Consider the following 11,955-nt stretch of genomic DNA (forward strand, 5'->3'; position numbering starts at 1 on the left):
ATATGTTTGCTTATGGTTATCTATTGTTTGCTTACTTGTTTATTCTCCTTTGCTTAATTATACAAATTTAGTTTCTTAATTATGATTCATTATTATTTTTGATTTCACAAATTTATTTTCTTAATTTTGCTTAATTATAAGAGACCCCTAAAACGTTTTTCTTCTCTACCCGATTCAACCTTTCGTCCCTTTTTGGTGCACCTATTCCCTAATGTAATCCACCCTGTAGTGGGGAGTGGCAACCAATCCTTAGTTATTATTACAGGATAAAATTTCGTACCAAATAGTCAATTGAATCAACTTACAGGAAACCGAAACCACCAGCCCAAACCATCACCAATGCATTAAGGCTTGGTGGGAATGTGGGATGGGAGATAAGGTTTCCATCAATTTACCATAATTAAATGTGGCATTGCTTAAAAAATCCAGACAGGTGCACTGGGAGATAAGGTTTCCATCAATTTGCCAAAATTAAATGTGGCATTGCTTAAAAAATCCAGACAGGTGCATAGTGCACCTGTTGGGTCCGGTGGTGGTTCAATCCCCCCGAATTATCGTAAGACCTTTTTAGGTCCTCCCCCTTCCTATAATGTAGGAATCTATCGTATCGATAAAAAAAAAAACTTACAGGAAACTGAACCCAACTCCATCACTGACAAATTACAAAAGATGGCCATTGGGCTTCAGCAACCATTTTACTCATGCAAAATTTCATGATTAGATTTAAAGAAATCTAAATCTCAAGCCACCTACCGTCACTAAAGCAGAACAAATTTTCAAGGGAAAAGAATTCCAATGGCCCTCCAACTCTTTCCCAGGTAAAGTTTTAGCCCTCCAACAATTAACGGTAAAAGTTTAGCCCTCGATCTAATAAAATAGCATATTTGTGGTCCTTCTGTCAAATCCAGTAGTTAAAATTGACGGAAAGCATCATCTCGTGAGACGCGTGACCAAATATCAAGGGCATTATAGTCTCTTTCCTAGGACAGAGTAAAAGCATTTTCACCACTAATTTTCGCTCCGACAATTTCCACTCCTTTTCCCTCCAACATTTTCACCACTGGTGAGTTTGCACGACAGGCAGCGAAAGCAGAGACGCCTCTCGCCGATCCACCGAATCAAGAAGAGACGCACTTTTCTTGCTTCGGCAAGGTGTTCAAGCCACGGAAAGGGGAGAAGATCACACAATCCTGCAAGCAGTGTGCAGCATCGATATGCTAATTCTGTTCGCGGCTACAACATTTGGGGTGGGCGTCCCGTTAACGGCAATTGATAATTTGGGCCAAATTGGCAAATCCTTGGGCTATCCCAAGAAGAGCATTGCCACATTCGTGTCACTAGTAAGCATATGGTCCTATTTAGGACGCGTGGCCTCCGGCTTTGCTTCTGAAATCCTACTGGTCAAGTATAAGTTTCCACGTCCCTGATGCTAACGCTGGTACTTCTCGTCTCCTGCGCTGCCCATCTCCAAAGGGTCAAGAGAGTTCTCAAATCGACCACGGAGGCGGTGGGGGTAGACGCAGATGAGGAGGTGGAGGAGAGGAGGAGGAGGGATGGAGTGATTTTTCCTTGGATTGGATGATTGTCGAGGACAGATTGGGCAAGATATATGCCATCCCAGGAGTTCCCGAGTAAGTAGCAATTTGTGTTCTTCTTCTATTTGGCAGAATTTGTGTTTTTCTTTAGAGACTATAATACCCTTGATATTTGGTCGCGCGTCTCACGAGATGATGCTTCCTGTCAATTTTAACTGGTGGATTTGACAGAAGGGCAAAAAATATGCTATTTTATTAAATCGAGGGCCAAACTTTTACCGTTAATTGTTGGAGGGTTAAAACTTTATTTGGGAAAGAGTTGGAGGGCCATTGGGTCTCTTTTCCCAATTTTCTATTTAAACATTTATGAAGAAAGCAAAAAATTCAAAATGGGGAGAGGTACAAGTCAACCATTCAGGAGGGTAAAGTGTTTTGTAGCTTTCGGATATGAGTAATATAATCACCTAGAGAAGGTAATCAACTTGGGATTTAAGGACAAGCAGCCCATACATCCAAATTATAATGAGTGGCTAGAAATTGTCCAAAACTGAGGAAGAAGTTAGGGATTGTAATGCTCCCATTTTCCTCTATGAACATTAATTTAGTTGTCACGGATAAGCTCGCCATCAGTAGGGATTTAAAATCCCTTCTGGACTATATATCGAGGATGCGAATCTTGCATTTTTGAATCTCAAAAAAATCTAGAGGATGTGCTGATACGCCTGACACATTCTTTGGTTTAAAATGAGCTTTCTCTCTAATTTTTTATACAATCTAGTTGGCATCCCTTTAGTATATGATAGTATATATGTTTCAATTAATTTGAGGAAAAAAAATCATATTTTACATCCTTTAAGTTTTTATTCAAATAATGTCATAAAAAATCCCGATATTCCGGTGACAGATTTAATTCAGAACCTAGCTGAGGCTATTAACTTTAACCAAAATAACCAATCTACCCATATTGCATCATGCATACATGCATTCTTCACGTGCAAGAGACATAGAATAACTAAATTTATCATTTCAGTTCTCCTTTTGTTAATTCTTTAGCAATATAGAATATACACTGTTTATGTGTGAACGACGACTTTAACAATTGTGATAAGCACATTCATACTTTCACATCCTACTAGTTTTGTGAGATTACGTATGGTTGCCCAGATTTTGATCTAAAACTACTGCTATATAATGGGCAATGTGTTACTGCGGCAAGTAGGCCACCAAAGCCAAACGCTCCACCACCAGCCAAGGGTGATCCTGCACACTAGTCTGTTGCTTAAGCAGCTTAACGAGGAATGGCCCTGGCCCTATCTATCCTTGTCAACTTGTAGGTATTTGTAGACAATGGAATTTTAATTCATTTTTAAAAAATTACCATTGGTCTATAAATTATTTCAATGATTTATTTATATTCAATTGGATTTTCCACATGTCATGCACACTTGGAAGTTTTGCTATTCGACAGCCAATCATGTTTCTTCACATGTCAAATTGAGGTATCCCGATCAATTAAAATTGTTGAGATGTCTCTACCAATCAAATTACGCTATGTCACACGTCTCTATAACTTGGCAAAATTATGGATAAATATCTAAATAATTATTTTTTTATTAAAGAGATAATATTTAGACTTATTTAATCCATGTATATGTCTTATATACTGTAATGGTTCGTCCAATTAAATTATGCCACGTCATATGTCCCTACAAGGCTGGCCAATCAAAGAAATATTTATTAATATTATCTCATTATTAATAAATATAAAATGAAGAGATAATATTTAAAGTGGTACAGTTTTGACATGATTGCATGTCTTGCAAGAAAAGCAAAATGGCATACATGGTTTCAGATTTCACCCTATTCTACAACTATAAATAGGAGGTCTCCCCACCAAAGTTCACACATCACATATTTCATACTCTCATATTTTATTGAAATTCCAAGGCTGTGAAAGCTCTACATTTTCAAGTTCATCAAGTCTTCCTCATATCAAGACTTGAATCTTCAAGTGTTCAAATTCATCAAGTTCTTCAAGTCTTCTATATCAAGATTTGAAGGAATCGACGATCGATCCAAGAACAATTTACAAAGCCCTTGAATTAACATTTAAGGAGAAAATTTTGGAAATTATAACTCAAATATTTTCTTAAAATTCTTAAAATTCATATTTCTCGCATATTTTTTTTGTCTTGTAATTTTCTTGCAGAATTAATTTTATTGCATATAAATTTTTTGCTCCCCCAGTGAGACCATCTCTGCTTTCCATCTTTTCTCTTTGTATATTCAATCGTTCATATCAATCAATGGCTCTATAGAGCAACAAATTCATGACTACTCGTTCTAAGGTTGCTGTTACCAAATCTGCTAAGGAGCCTACATATGATGTTACAAATACTCGTATTGTTAGACCTGCAACAAGAAGCATGACAAAAGTTTCCACCCAAAATAGTATGGAGGTTCCATCTGTATCAACCCCCATCTTTGGATCAATATCACCAATGATCTCTTCTCCCACATTGGGACCCATGGATGTTCCTGTCTCAATCGAGAAGACCCTTGTTATGCTTGAATTTGGATTTGGATCCAAACTTTCTAAACATTAAGATGACCTATTGAGTACTAGATTGGCATCTTCTCATGAAATTGCTCAATCAAAATTCCTTGTTAAAGATTCTGCAACATCTTCTGCTTTCTCCACAACGCCTGCAATGATGACAAATACTACAAGTTTGGAAAAGCAAGTTATGATCATGTCGAAGATGATGGAAACGATGACGAAGCACATTGAAGACCAAGATGCACTTATCGCTCAACTTCTCAACCAAAAAGATTGCACTCCTAAAGGAAGTCACATGAATTCCAAGAAACAACAAGAATGTGAGACTTCCTCATCCAAAGACAAAGATAAAATGAAGGAAGTATACGTCACCACTGAAGGAACAATTCTAAAGGAGTTTGATGAAGATGTAATCAAAGTCAAAAAAGAGAATGGCTCGAGGTCAAGTTTCACTTACTCCAAACCTTATACTGTAAGGATTGACAACCTTGTGATGCCTACTGGATATCAACCTTTCACTTACTCCAAATTTTTTTTATTTTATTTTATTGAATATTAGTAGTTTGTTTAAATATTTATTTACTCATTTTTCTCCAAATTATTTATTTCGATCATTTAAAATCCATTTATATGGAACGACGCCTCTTTTATATTTTTAAAAGCGTTTTGTTGGAAAAATTCACTTTTCGAAAACTCGTTTAGTTCGGAACAACGAGTGCACGTTTTTCGAGACTATATTTGAATCGAGAGTGTATTAATATTGGAGAATTAAGAACGATCAATAATAGATTAAGAAAGGTTAATTGAGGAATTAATACTCAATTCACGTGAGGACTCGTAAAATGATTATTTTTAAACCCCGAATTTTGGCTCAATTAATTATCTATTTGGATTTTTGCCCCGAATATTATTTTCTATCCTTATTAGACCTAAATATATGGTTTTATAGCTTCGTTATATTTTTAAAGTGTCTCGTTTTAAAAATTATTTTCTTAGAAGCTTGTTTAGTGAAAAAGTGAAAACGTGTCTGAAAACTTTAGCCAATTAGGAGTACAATAAGCTCGGAAATTTGGAGACATGTACAATGGTTCTAAAATAGGTAAATTTAGATTTAAGTACTCAAGTGATAGTTGGTGGTACGATCGTTATAAGAATTTCTCGAAAGTTTCATTTTATTGCTCCTAAATTGGGAATACGTGTTTTCACGTTTGGACCATTATTTTGGGACAATTAAGAATGAATAATATTTATATGAATGTAAGTGCCCTAGAGGTTTAGTGCACTAGTGTAACAAACGTAAGAGAAATCGAACACAAAACGTGCGCGTAGGGCACTAGTTGTAATTGATTTGACGTATTTAAAATATTAGACGTCAAGCGTCTTTTGTACGCAAAGGAAACCAGAACCGCATCTCATTTCTTCTAGCTGCAATGGACGGATAGCTTCAGCCGTAACAGCTTCACCATTCCTTCTACAAATTCACCAAATCACTACCAAAGCCTCCATAGATTCAATCAAAACTTCACATACACTTAACTCTACACTTGGACAACACCTTAAGCTGAAAAAGGGAGGAGCTTCACGGTTTTCTTCAGGCTTCAAAGGGACCGAAATTTTCTGATTTGAACAACCATCAAAGTAGGTACTGATCAACTACCTTAAACTTGTCTTATGGAGGTTGATTTATGCATTTGAGCTGAAATCTTCACTTTAGTAGCTTGTATTGTCGGAAAAAAAGTGGGCTCTATGAATTCCCACTCTTGGGTTGTTGCTGATTCTGTGCTTGCTGAAGTTTATGATGTCGGATTAGTGTTTAAGTTAGTGATTTGCTGAAGAAAAACTGCTGGAAACTCACGTTGAGTGCAAAGGCCAAGTTGGACCATTTTACCCCTGCTCTGTTCGGTCACTTTAATGCAGAAATTTGAGGATTTAATGGCTTGATTATGTTGTTTACATGTTGTAGCAGTTGTGTACAAATTTTCGTTGAAAAATACTGAGTTTTGGTGGGTCAAACGAATTTATTTCCAAAGCTAGTAATCTGGGAAAACGGTTGCCGTCGTAACCAGACCAGTGTTCGTGTTTCGTCCATAACTCCGTACTCCGACGTCGAAATCAAGTGCCGTTAGCGGCATTTGAAACTAGACGTTCCCATGTTTCCAACGGTGTATAATGTACATTCTGGTTCCATGTGTGTGAACCGTACCATTCATCTGAATTCAGCTGTCCTGTTTCTCCGTTCTGCCGAAATGATTTGATGATGCTGCGACTTTAGGCTTAATTTCGAACCAGTTGCATGCTGAAACTTGGAACGATTTCTTCTGTGAAATTTTATCCCTGTGAATGTATTTTCTAACACTATCAACCATTCCCAATTCCGAGTTAAATTGAGGGAGTTATGATGAAAATACTGCGACTGCCTCGTTTTTGAAAATCTTAGATTTGGACAGATTGCCTTAAGGATTTTTCCAAACTTTGGTCGATTGATTAACCACCTTCGCGAAGGTTTTTTTCCACGAAATTTGATAGGGAGATACCCTTCATATAGGAGTATTATACTGAAAAATTTGGTATCAATCCAAGTCCGTTTCGACACTTAACTAAAGGTCCAAAGTCGGAACCAAATCTGGAAATTTGTTAACAGTCTTGAAATTTACCCAACTTTGAGCTACCATATCTTGGTGCTAGAAACTCCGATTCTCAATCCGCTTATTCTGTCGCAAACCTTACTTGCACCTCTAATTGAGCTACAAATTTCAAGGGCTGGTTTGCAACGAGTGAATTCTGCTGAATTTTCAAAGTTAGCAAAAAACCAACCCCGGCTCAATCCTGGGTGATTTGGAACAGCAACTTTAAGCTCATTTTTGAACACCTTCCACTTAGATTCATGGAAAAGTGTCTTCTAAGAACTTTTAGTACTTTGGAAGAGGTTTCCAACGGTACAAAGTTTTCCAATTTTCGACATGTGGAATCTGAGATACGATTTTTTCAAAATATCGTATCAAAACTGAAATTTTCTAAATTTCAAGGAAATGGAGTTTTTCAAGTATTCCTTATTCCTTCGATAATACTTGAACGTTTATGCTTGATTTCCAAGATAACAAAACTCGATTGCTCTTGTACATTAAGAAACTCCACTTGAACCTCGATTTACTAGTAATTGAGGTTCATTTTCATGAAATTTCCTCAGATTGTACTAGTGCACAATCTTCCTTGATAATTGGGATGTGTCAATGATAATTCACTATTAAATGCTCAGGCGCTCAAGAGGACCTTCCAGAGGATCTCACGGGAGACGCCTAAACCATCATTTGAACTCGCTACTTGAATCACTGTGAGTGTCAAGTGCATGAACTTGTTGTTAAGTGGTTATCTGTTTCTTATCCGTTATGCAAATTTGAAATTTTGAGACGAGGGTGTACTTTATCGCAATCGTTCTCTTTCAAATGAAATTATATTCGAATTTTGCTATGTGAATTCGTATCCGACTTGTACATGGTAATGTGGATGTGATTTGTACTTGTGATTCGTATATGTGATCCGTATTTGTGATTCCTATTTGGAATTGTCGATTTGAGCGTTGCTCATCGACTTATATTCGTATTCGTATTCATATTCGGGGGACGCCCAAAACTCGTTGGCTAACTTTGCGAATCGAGCCAGCATGGGCTTGGTCGATAAGCTTAGCAAACCATGAGATATTCGTAGAGCATGATCTATTGGAGAGATCTTGCTCGGCATTACTCGTGCAGTATTGCCATGATATACTCGAATATTATCAAAAACTTTGATGAGCGGGCCCGGTAAGGGGGTGTAACGGTGACGGGATTCGAAGAAAAGTGGTGTATCTACGGATTTGATACTTATGTGGTTGACGGAGTGTCAACGTGAGATGTGATCAAGACTTCGACTCGACTACGTGGAATTCAGCTCCTGAGAGCTACAGTATCCTTGAATTATTTCTGTTTATTTTTCCTATTCGAAATGTGAATTATTCGAATTTGATAGCCTTACCTACAATGTAATTGTTGTTGCTACTTGGATTATGTGTTTGCTTCTGTGTTTTCTTGGCCTCACTGAGTATTGGCTCATCCTATTAGTTTGTTTTCCTTAACAGGTTGGATTGGAAGATTTTGGTAAAGCCGACTAGATTATACTTTTGATTGGAATCGGGGCTGTAAATGTGTAGTCGACTTTTAATGGTTGCATTTTGGAACTTGATGTATCTTTTGTGGACATGATGTAAGATTTAAATATTTAGTTAAGGAAGCGACTTTTCTTTATTTTGACTCGTAGTATTTGGTATGTATCGTTAAGTTCGATTTGATTTGTCTTGAGTCCTGGCGAGCGCTGGGCAGGCGTCCCGCGGATACCCTTGGGTTCGCCCTTGGGAGAAGTGGGGGGCGTCACAGTTGGTATCAGAGCCATATACCGACAGTTGGGACCTTAAGTCCTTCGTCTGGAAAAGCCCCGAGCCTCTCGTTCGTGTAGAGTCACGAAGCGAAACTCTCCGTAGGGGATGCCCGCGTGCGGGTGGCAAGCTGATAGGTACCCCGTGATGTGACCCTGAGAACTGTCACAGTTGGTATCAGAGCTTAGGCTTCAGATCTTTGTAGTGTATTCTAAGTTTGAAGTTTAGGATGCCGGACTGTGGGACTGGTTTGAAATTTAAGTGACCATTTGTAGGAAAAAAAAAAAAAAAAAATCAGAGCCGCTTCGCGTGGTATTTGCGCGGGGTGAGATTGGGCCAAATGGTATTATGGTCCTTATCATATGAATGAGTAAAGGCTTAAGTACTCTTTTAGAGTGTAAGCTGTGAATCATGAATGTGATAGGTATAAATATTTTATCGTAATACTTGGGGAAAGACTAGATATGTATGTTGGGTAGGAATCTTAAATATGGTGATTTACTCTTGGGACTGGCCAGCTCGAGATGTGAATTATCTTATTTCGAATTCTTGTACCCGAGTAATTAAGAGTTGAGGGCAATGCTAAAAACTTAAGATCTCCATTTGCGAAGAACAAGAACGGACTAATGTTTTGTGAGAACAAGTACAGGAGGTCAACGGATGTCCAGTTCATATAGTAAGAGAAATGAGACATCTGGCGCAGAATATTTTAACTGAGTGTGGGACAATATTCACTAGAGAGAAGTAGAATGTAGTTGAGCCTAAGAGAGAGAGAGATAGAGAAAGATTGATGGATGGTCCTATGTAACTCAATAGGATCCAATTGTTTGATATGAGTTGGAAATGAACGAGAAAAAAAAAAATTAGCCCCTTTTGACTGATGTAGTTAGATTTAGCTGGGGTGATGCTAGTGTTGAGGCCATTGCATTTTTTTTGTATGACTGTGTGACCTACTTTTGAGGCACTTGACTTTACTTTAGTCGTACGTGATTAAAAGTACTCTTGTGGCATCTGTGTGCTATATTTTTGTGACTACCCCATGACTTGCTAATTGTATGAACTTGATATGTTAATAAATTTAAATTATTGTTATTTCCGATGTTTTCTTGATTGGTTCCTGCTTTCTACTTTGCATTGCATAATTTATTTATTTATTTCTTGCACTAGGCACGCCTAGGTTATGGAAGGGCTAAGAAGGGGTCGAGGCCGTGGGCGAGGGACTAGACCGGCCCAACCTCAGGGAAACGATCAGGGATCGGCAACTGGACCGACCCAAGGACAAGAGAATATAGAGGTTAACCAAATGGCTACTGCCATTAATAGGATGACTGATATCCTAGAGCGTTTGGCTGATAGACAGGACCCTGGACCGTTCAACCAACCTGGGGGTCAGGAAAGAGGTGAGGATAGAGCCTTAGAGAGGTTCTTAAAATTTAACCCGCCTAAGTTTCTTGGCGAACCTGATCCTGAGGTAGCGGAGAATTGGTTAGAAAGGATGACCAACATATTCGCTGCTTTAGACTGCACTGAAGATAGGCGAGTGAATTTCGCTGCTTTCCAATTTGAGGGAGTAGCCCGTGCTTGGTGGGATCTGATAAGAGGAAAATGGGAGAGAACTCAAACCCCTTGGACTTGGGAGAATTTCACAAGGGAATTTAATGAGAAATTTCTTCCGCCCTTAATCCAAGAGAAAAGGGAGGATGAATTCATCAAGTTGAAACAAGGAACCCTTAGTGTAGCGGAGTACGAGGGAAAGTTCACTAAGCTTTCTAAGTACGCTCCTGAATTGGTGATTAATGAACGGAGGAGGATTAGACGGTTCGTGCAGGGACTTAATGAAGAAATCCAGGAGGGTTTGGCTGCAGCCCAAATCTCTACGTTCACTGAAGTCTTAGAAAAAGCACAGAGAGTCGAGAGTGCAAGGCTGCAAGTTAGAGACTTTCATGCTAAGAAGAGGGGCACTTCTAGTAACCCTTCGGGACAGGCAGATAAGAGTGCCCCACCTTTTAAAAAGGGAAAAGGAACGGGTGGAGTGGAGATATCTAACATGCCAAAAGGGACTCAATCAAGAGGAGATCGCAATGGACGAGGTCAATCGAGAGGGACACCTCCAAGTGGTCAATCTGTGGCTCCCCAAGTCGTTTGTGGTTATTGTGGCAAGCTCAATCATACGGAGAATGATTGTTTTAGGAAACAAGAGAAGTGCTTGTATTGTGGTAGTACCGTGCACCAGATATCGAAATGCCCGACCGTACCAAAAGAAGGCGGTAGTACCCAAAGGCCTGAAAAGTCAGCCGCTAAGCAGCCTAGTGTTGGAGGAAGTCGATCTAATGCACCAGCTAGGGTTTATGCATTAGGCTATCAACATGTTTCCGATTCTACTAAAGTCATGGGAGGTATGATTCTTTCTTTTATTTGTCTACCTAAGGTTCTCAGTGACCTAGTACCGTACACACTTTTTGCAAAACCCTAGATTCATAAGATAGAATCAAAGTTTGACTACTAATTGGGTAAATAGAAATTGTGATATATGGATCGGAGGGTGTAAGTTAGTGATTAATTTGAAAGGCATGACTCTTAAGGGGTATGACTATTATCCGAAGTGTGAATTTCGAGGACGAAATTCTTTTAAGGAGGGGAGGATGTGAGGACCCGATATTTTTTTTATTTTATTTTATCCAATATTAGTAGTTTGTTTAAATATTTATTTACTCATTTTTCTCCAAATTATTTATTTCGATCATTTAAAATCCATTTATATGGAACGACGCCTCTTTTATATTTTTAAAAGCGTTTTGTTGGAAAAATTCACTTTTCGAAAACTCGTTTAGTTCGGAACAACGAGTGCACGTTTTTCGAGACTATATTTGAATCGAGAGTGTATTAATATTGGAGAATTAAGAACGATCAATAATAGATTAAGAAAGGTTAATTGAGGAATTAATACTCAATTCACGTGAGGACTCGTAAAATTATTATTTTTAAACCCCGAATTTTGGCTCAATTAATTATCTATTTGGATTTTTGCCCCGAATATTATTTTCTATCCTTATTAGACCTAAATATATGGTTTTATAGCTTCGTTATATTTTTAAAGTGTTTCGTTTCAAAAATTATTTTCTTAGAAGCTTGTTTAGTGAAAAAGTGAAAACGTGTCTGAAAACTTTAGCCAATTAGGAGTACAATAAGCTCGGAAATTTGGAGACATGTACAATGGTTCTAAAATAGGTAAATTTAGATTTAAGTACTCAAGTGATAGTTGGTGGTACGATCGTTATGAGAATTTCTCGAAAGTTTCATTTTATTGCGTCTAAATTGGGAATACGTGTTTTCACGTTTGGACCATTATTTTGGGACAATTAAGAATGAATAATATTTATATGAATGTAAGTGCCCTAGAGGTTTAGTGCACTAGTGTAACAAACGTAAGAGAAATCGAACACAAAACGTGC

General features: G+C 38.0%; 2 long non-coding RNA genes across 2 annotated transcripts; both read left to right on the forward strand.

Annotated features, from left to right (window-relative positions):
- The first annotated feature begins 976 nt into the window (after window positions 1–976).
- LOC140009629 (uncharacterized) lies at window positions 977–4,275 on the forward strand. Its single transcript, XR_011817115.1, has 2 exons — window positions 977–1,631; window positions 2,700–4,275. It is a non-coding gene; the product is annotated as an uncharacterized lncRNA (long non-coding RNA).
- Window positions 4,276–5,418: 1,143 nt separating this feature from the next.
- Window positions 5,419–8,375, forward strand: LOC140009628 (uncharacterized). Its single transcript, XR_011817114.1, has 3 exons — window positions 5,419–5,737; window positions 7,352–7,426; window positions 8,210–8,375. It is a non-coding gene; the product is annotated as an uncharacterized lncRNA (long non-coding RNA).
- The last annotated feature ends 3,580 nt before the right edge of the window (window positions 8,376–11,955 follow it).

The sequence above is a fragment of the Coffea arabica genome, chromosome 6e (assembly GCF_036785885.1).
Source record: "Coffea arabica cultivar ET-39 chromosome 6e, Coffea Arabica ET-39 HiFi, whole genome shotgun sequence".
Lineage (NCBI taxonomy): Eukaryota > Viridiplantae > Streptophyta > Magnoliopsida > Gentianales > Rubiaceae > Coffea > Coffea arabica.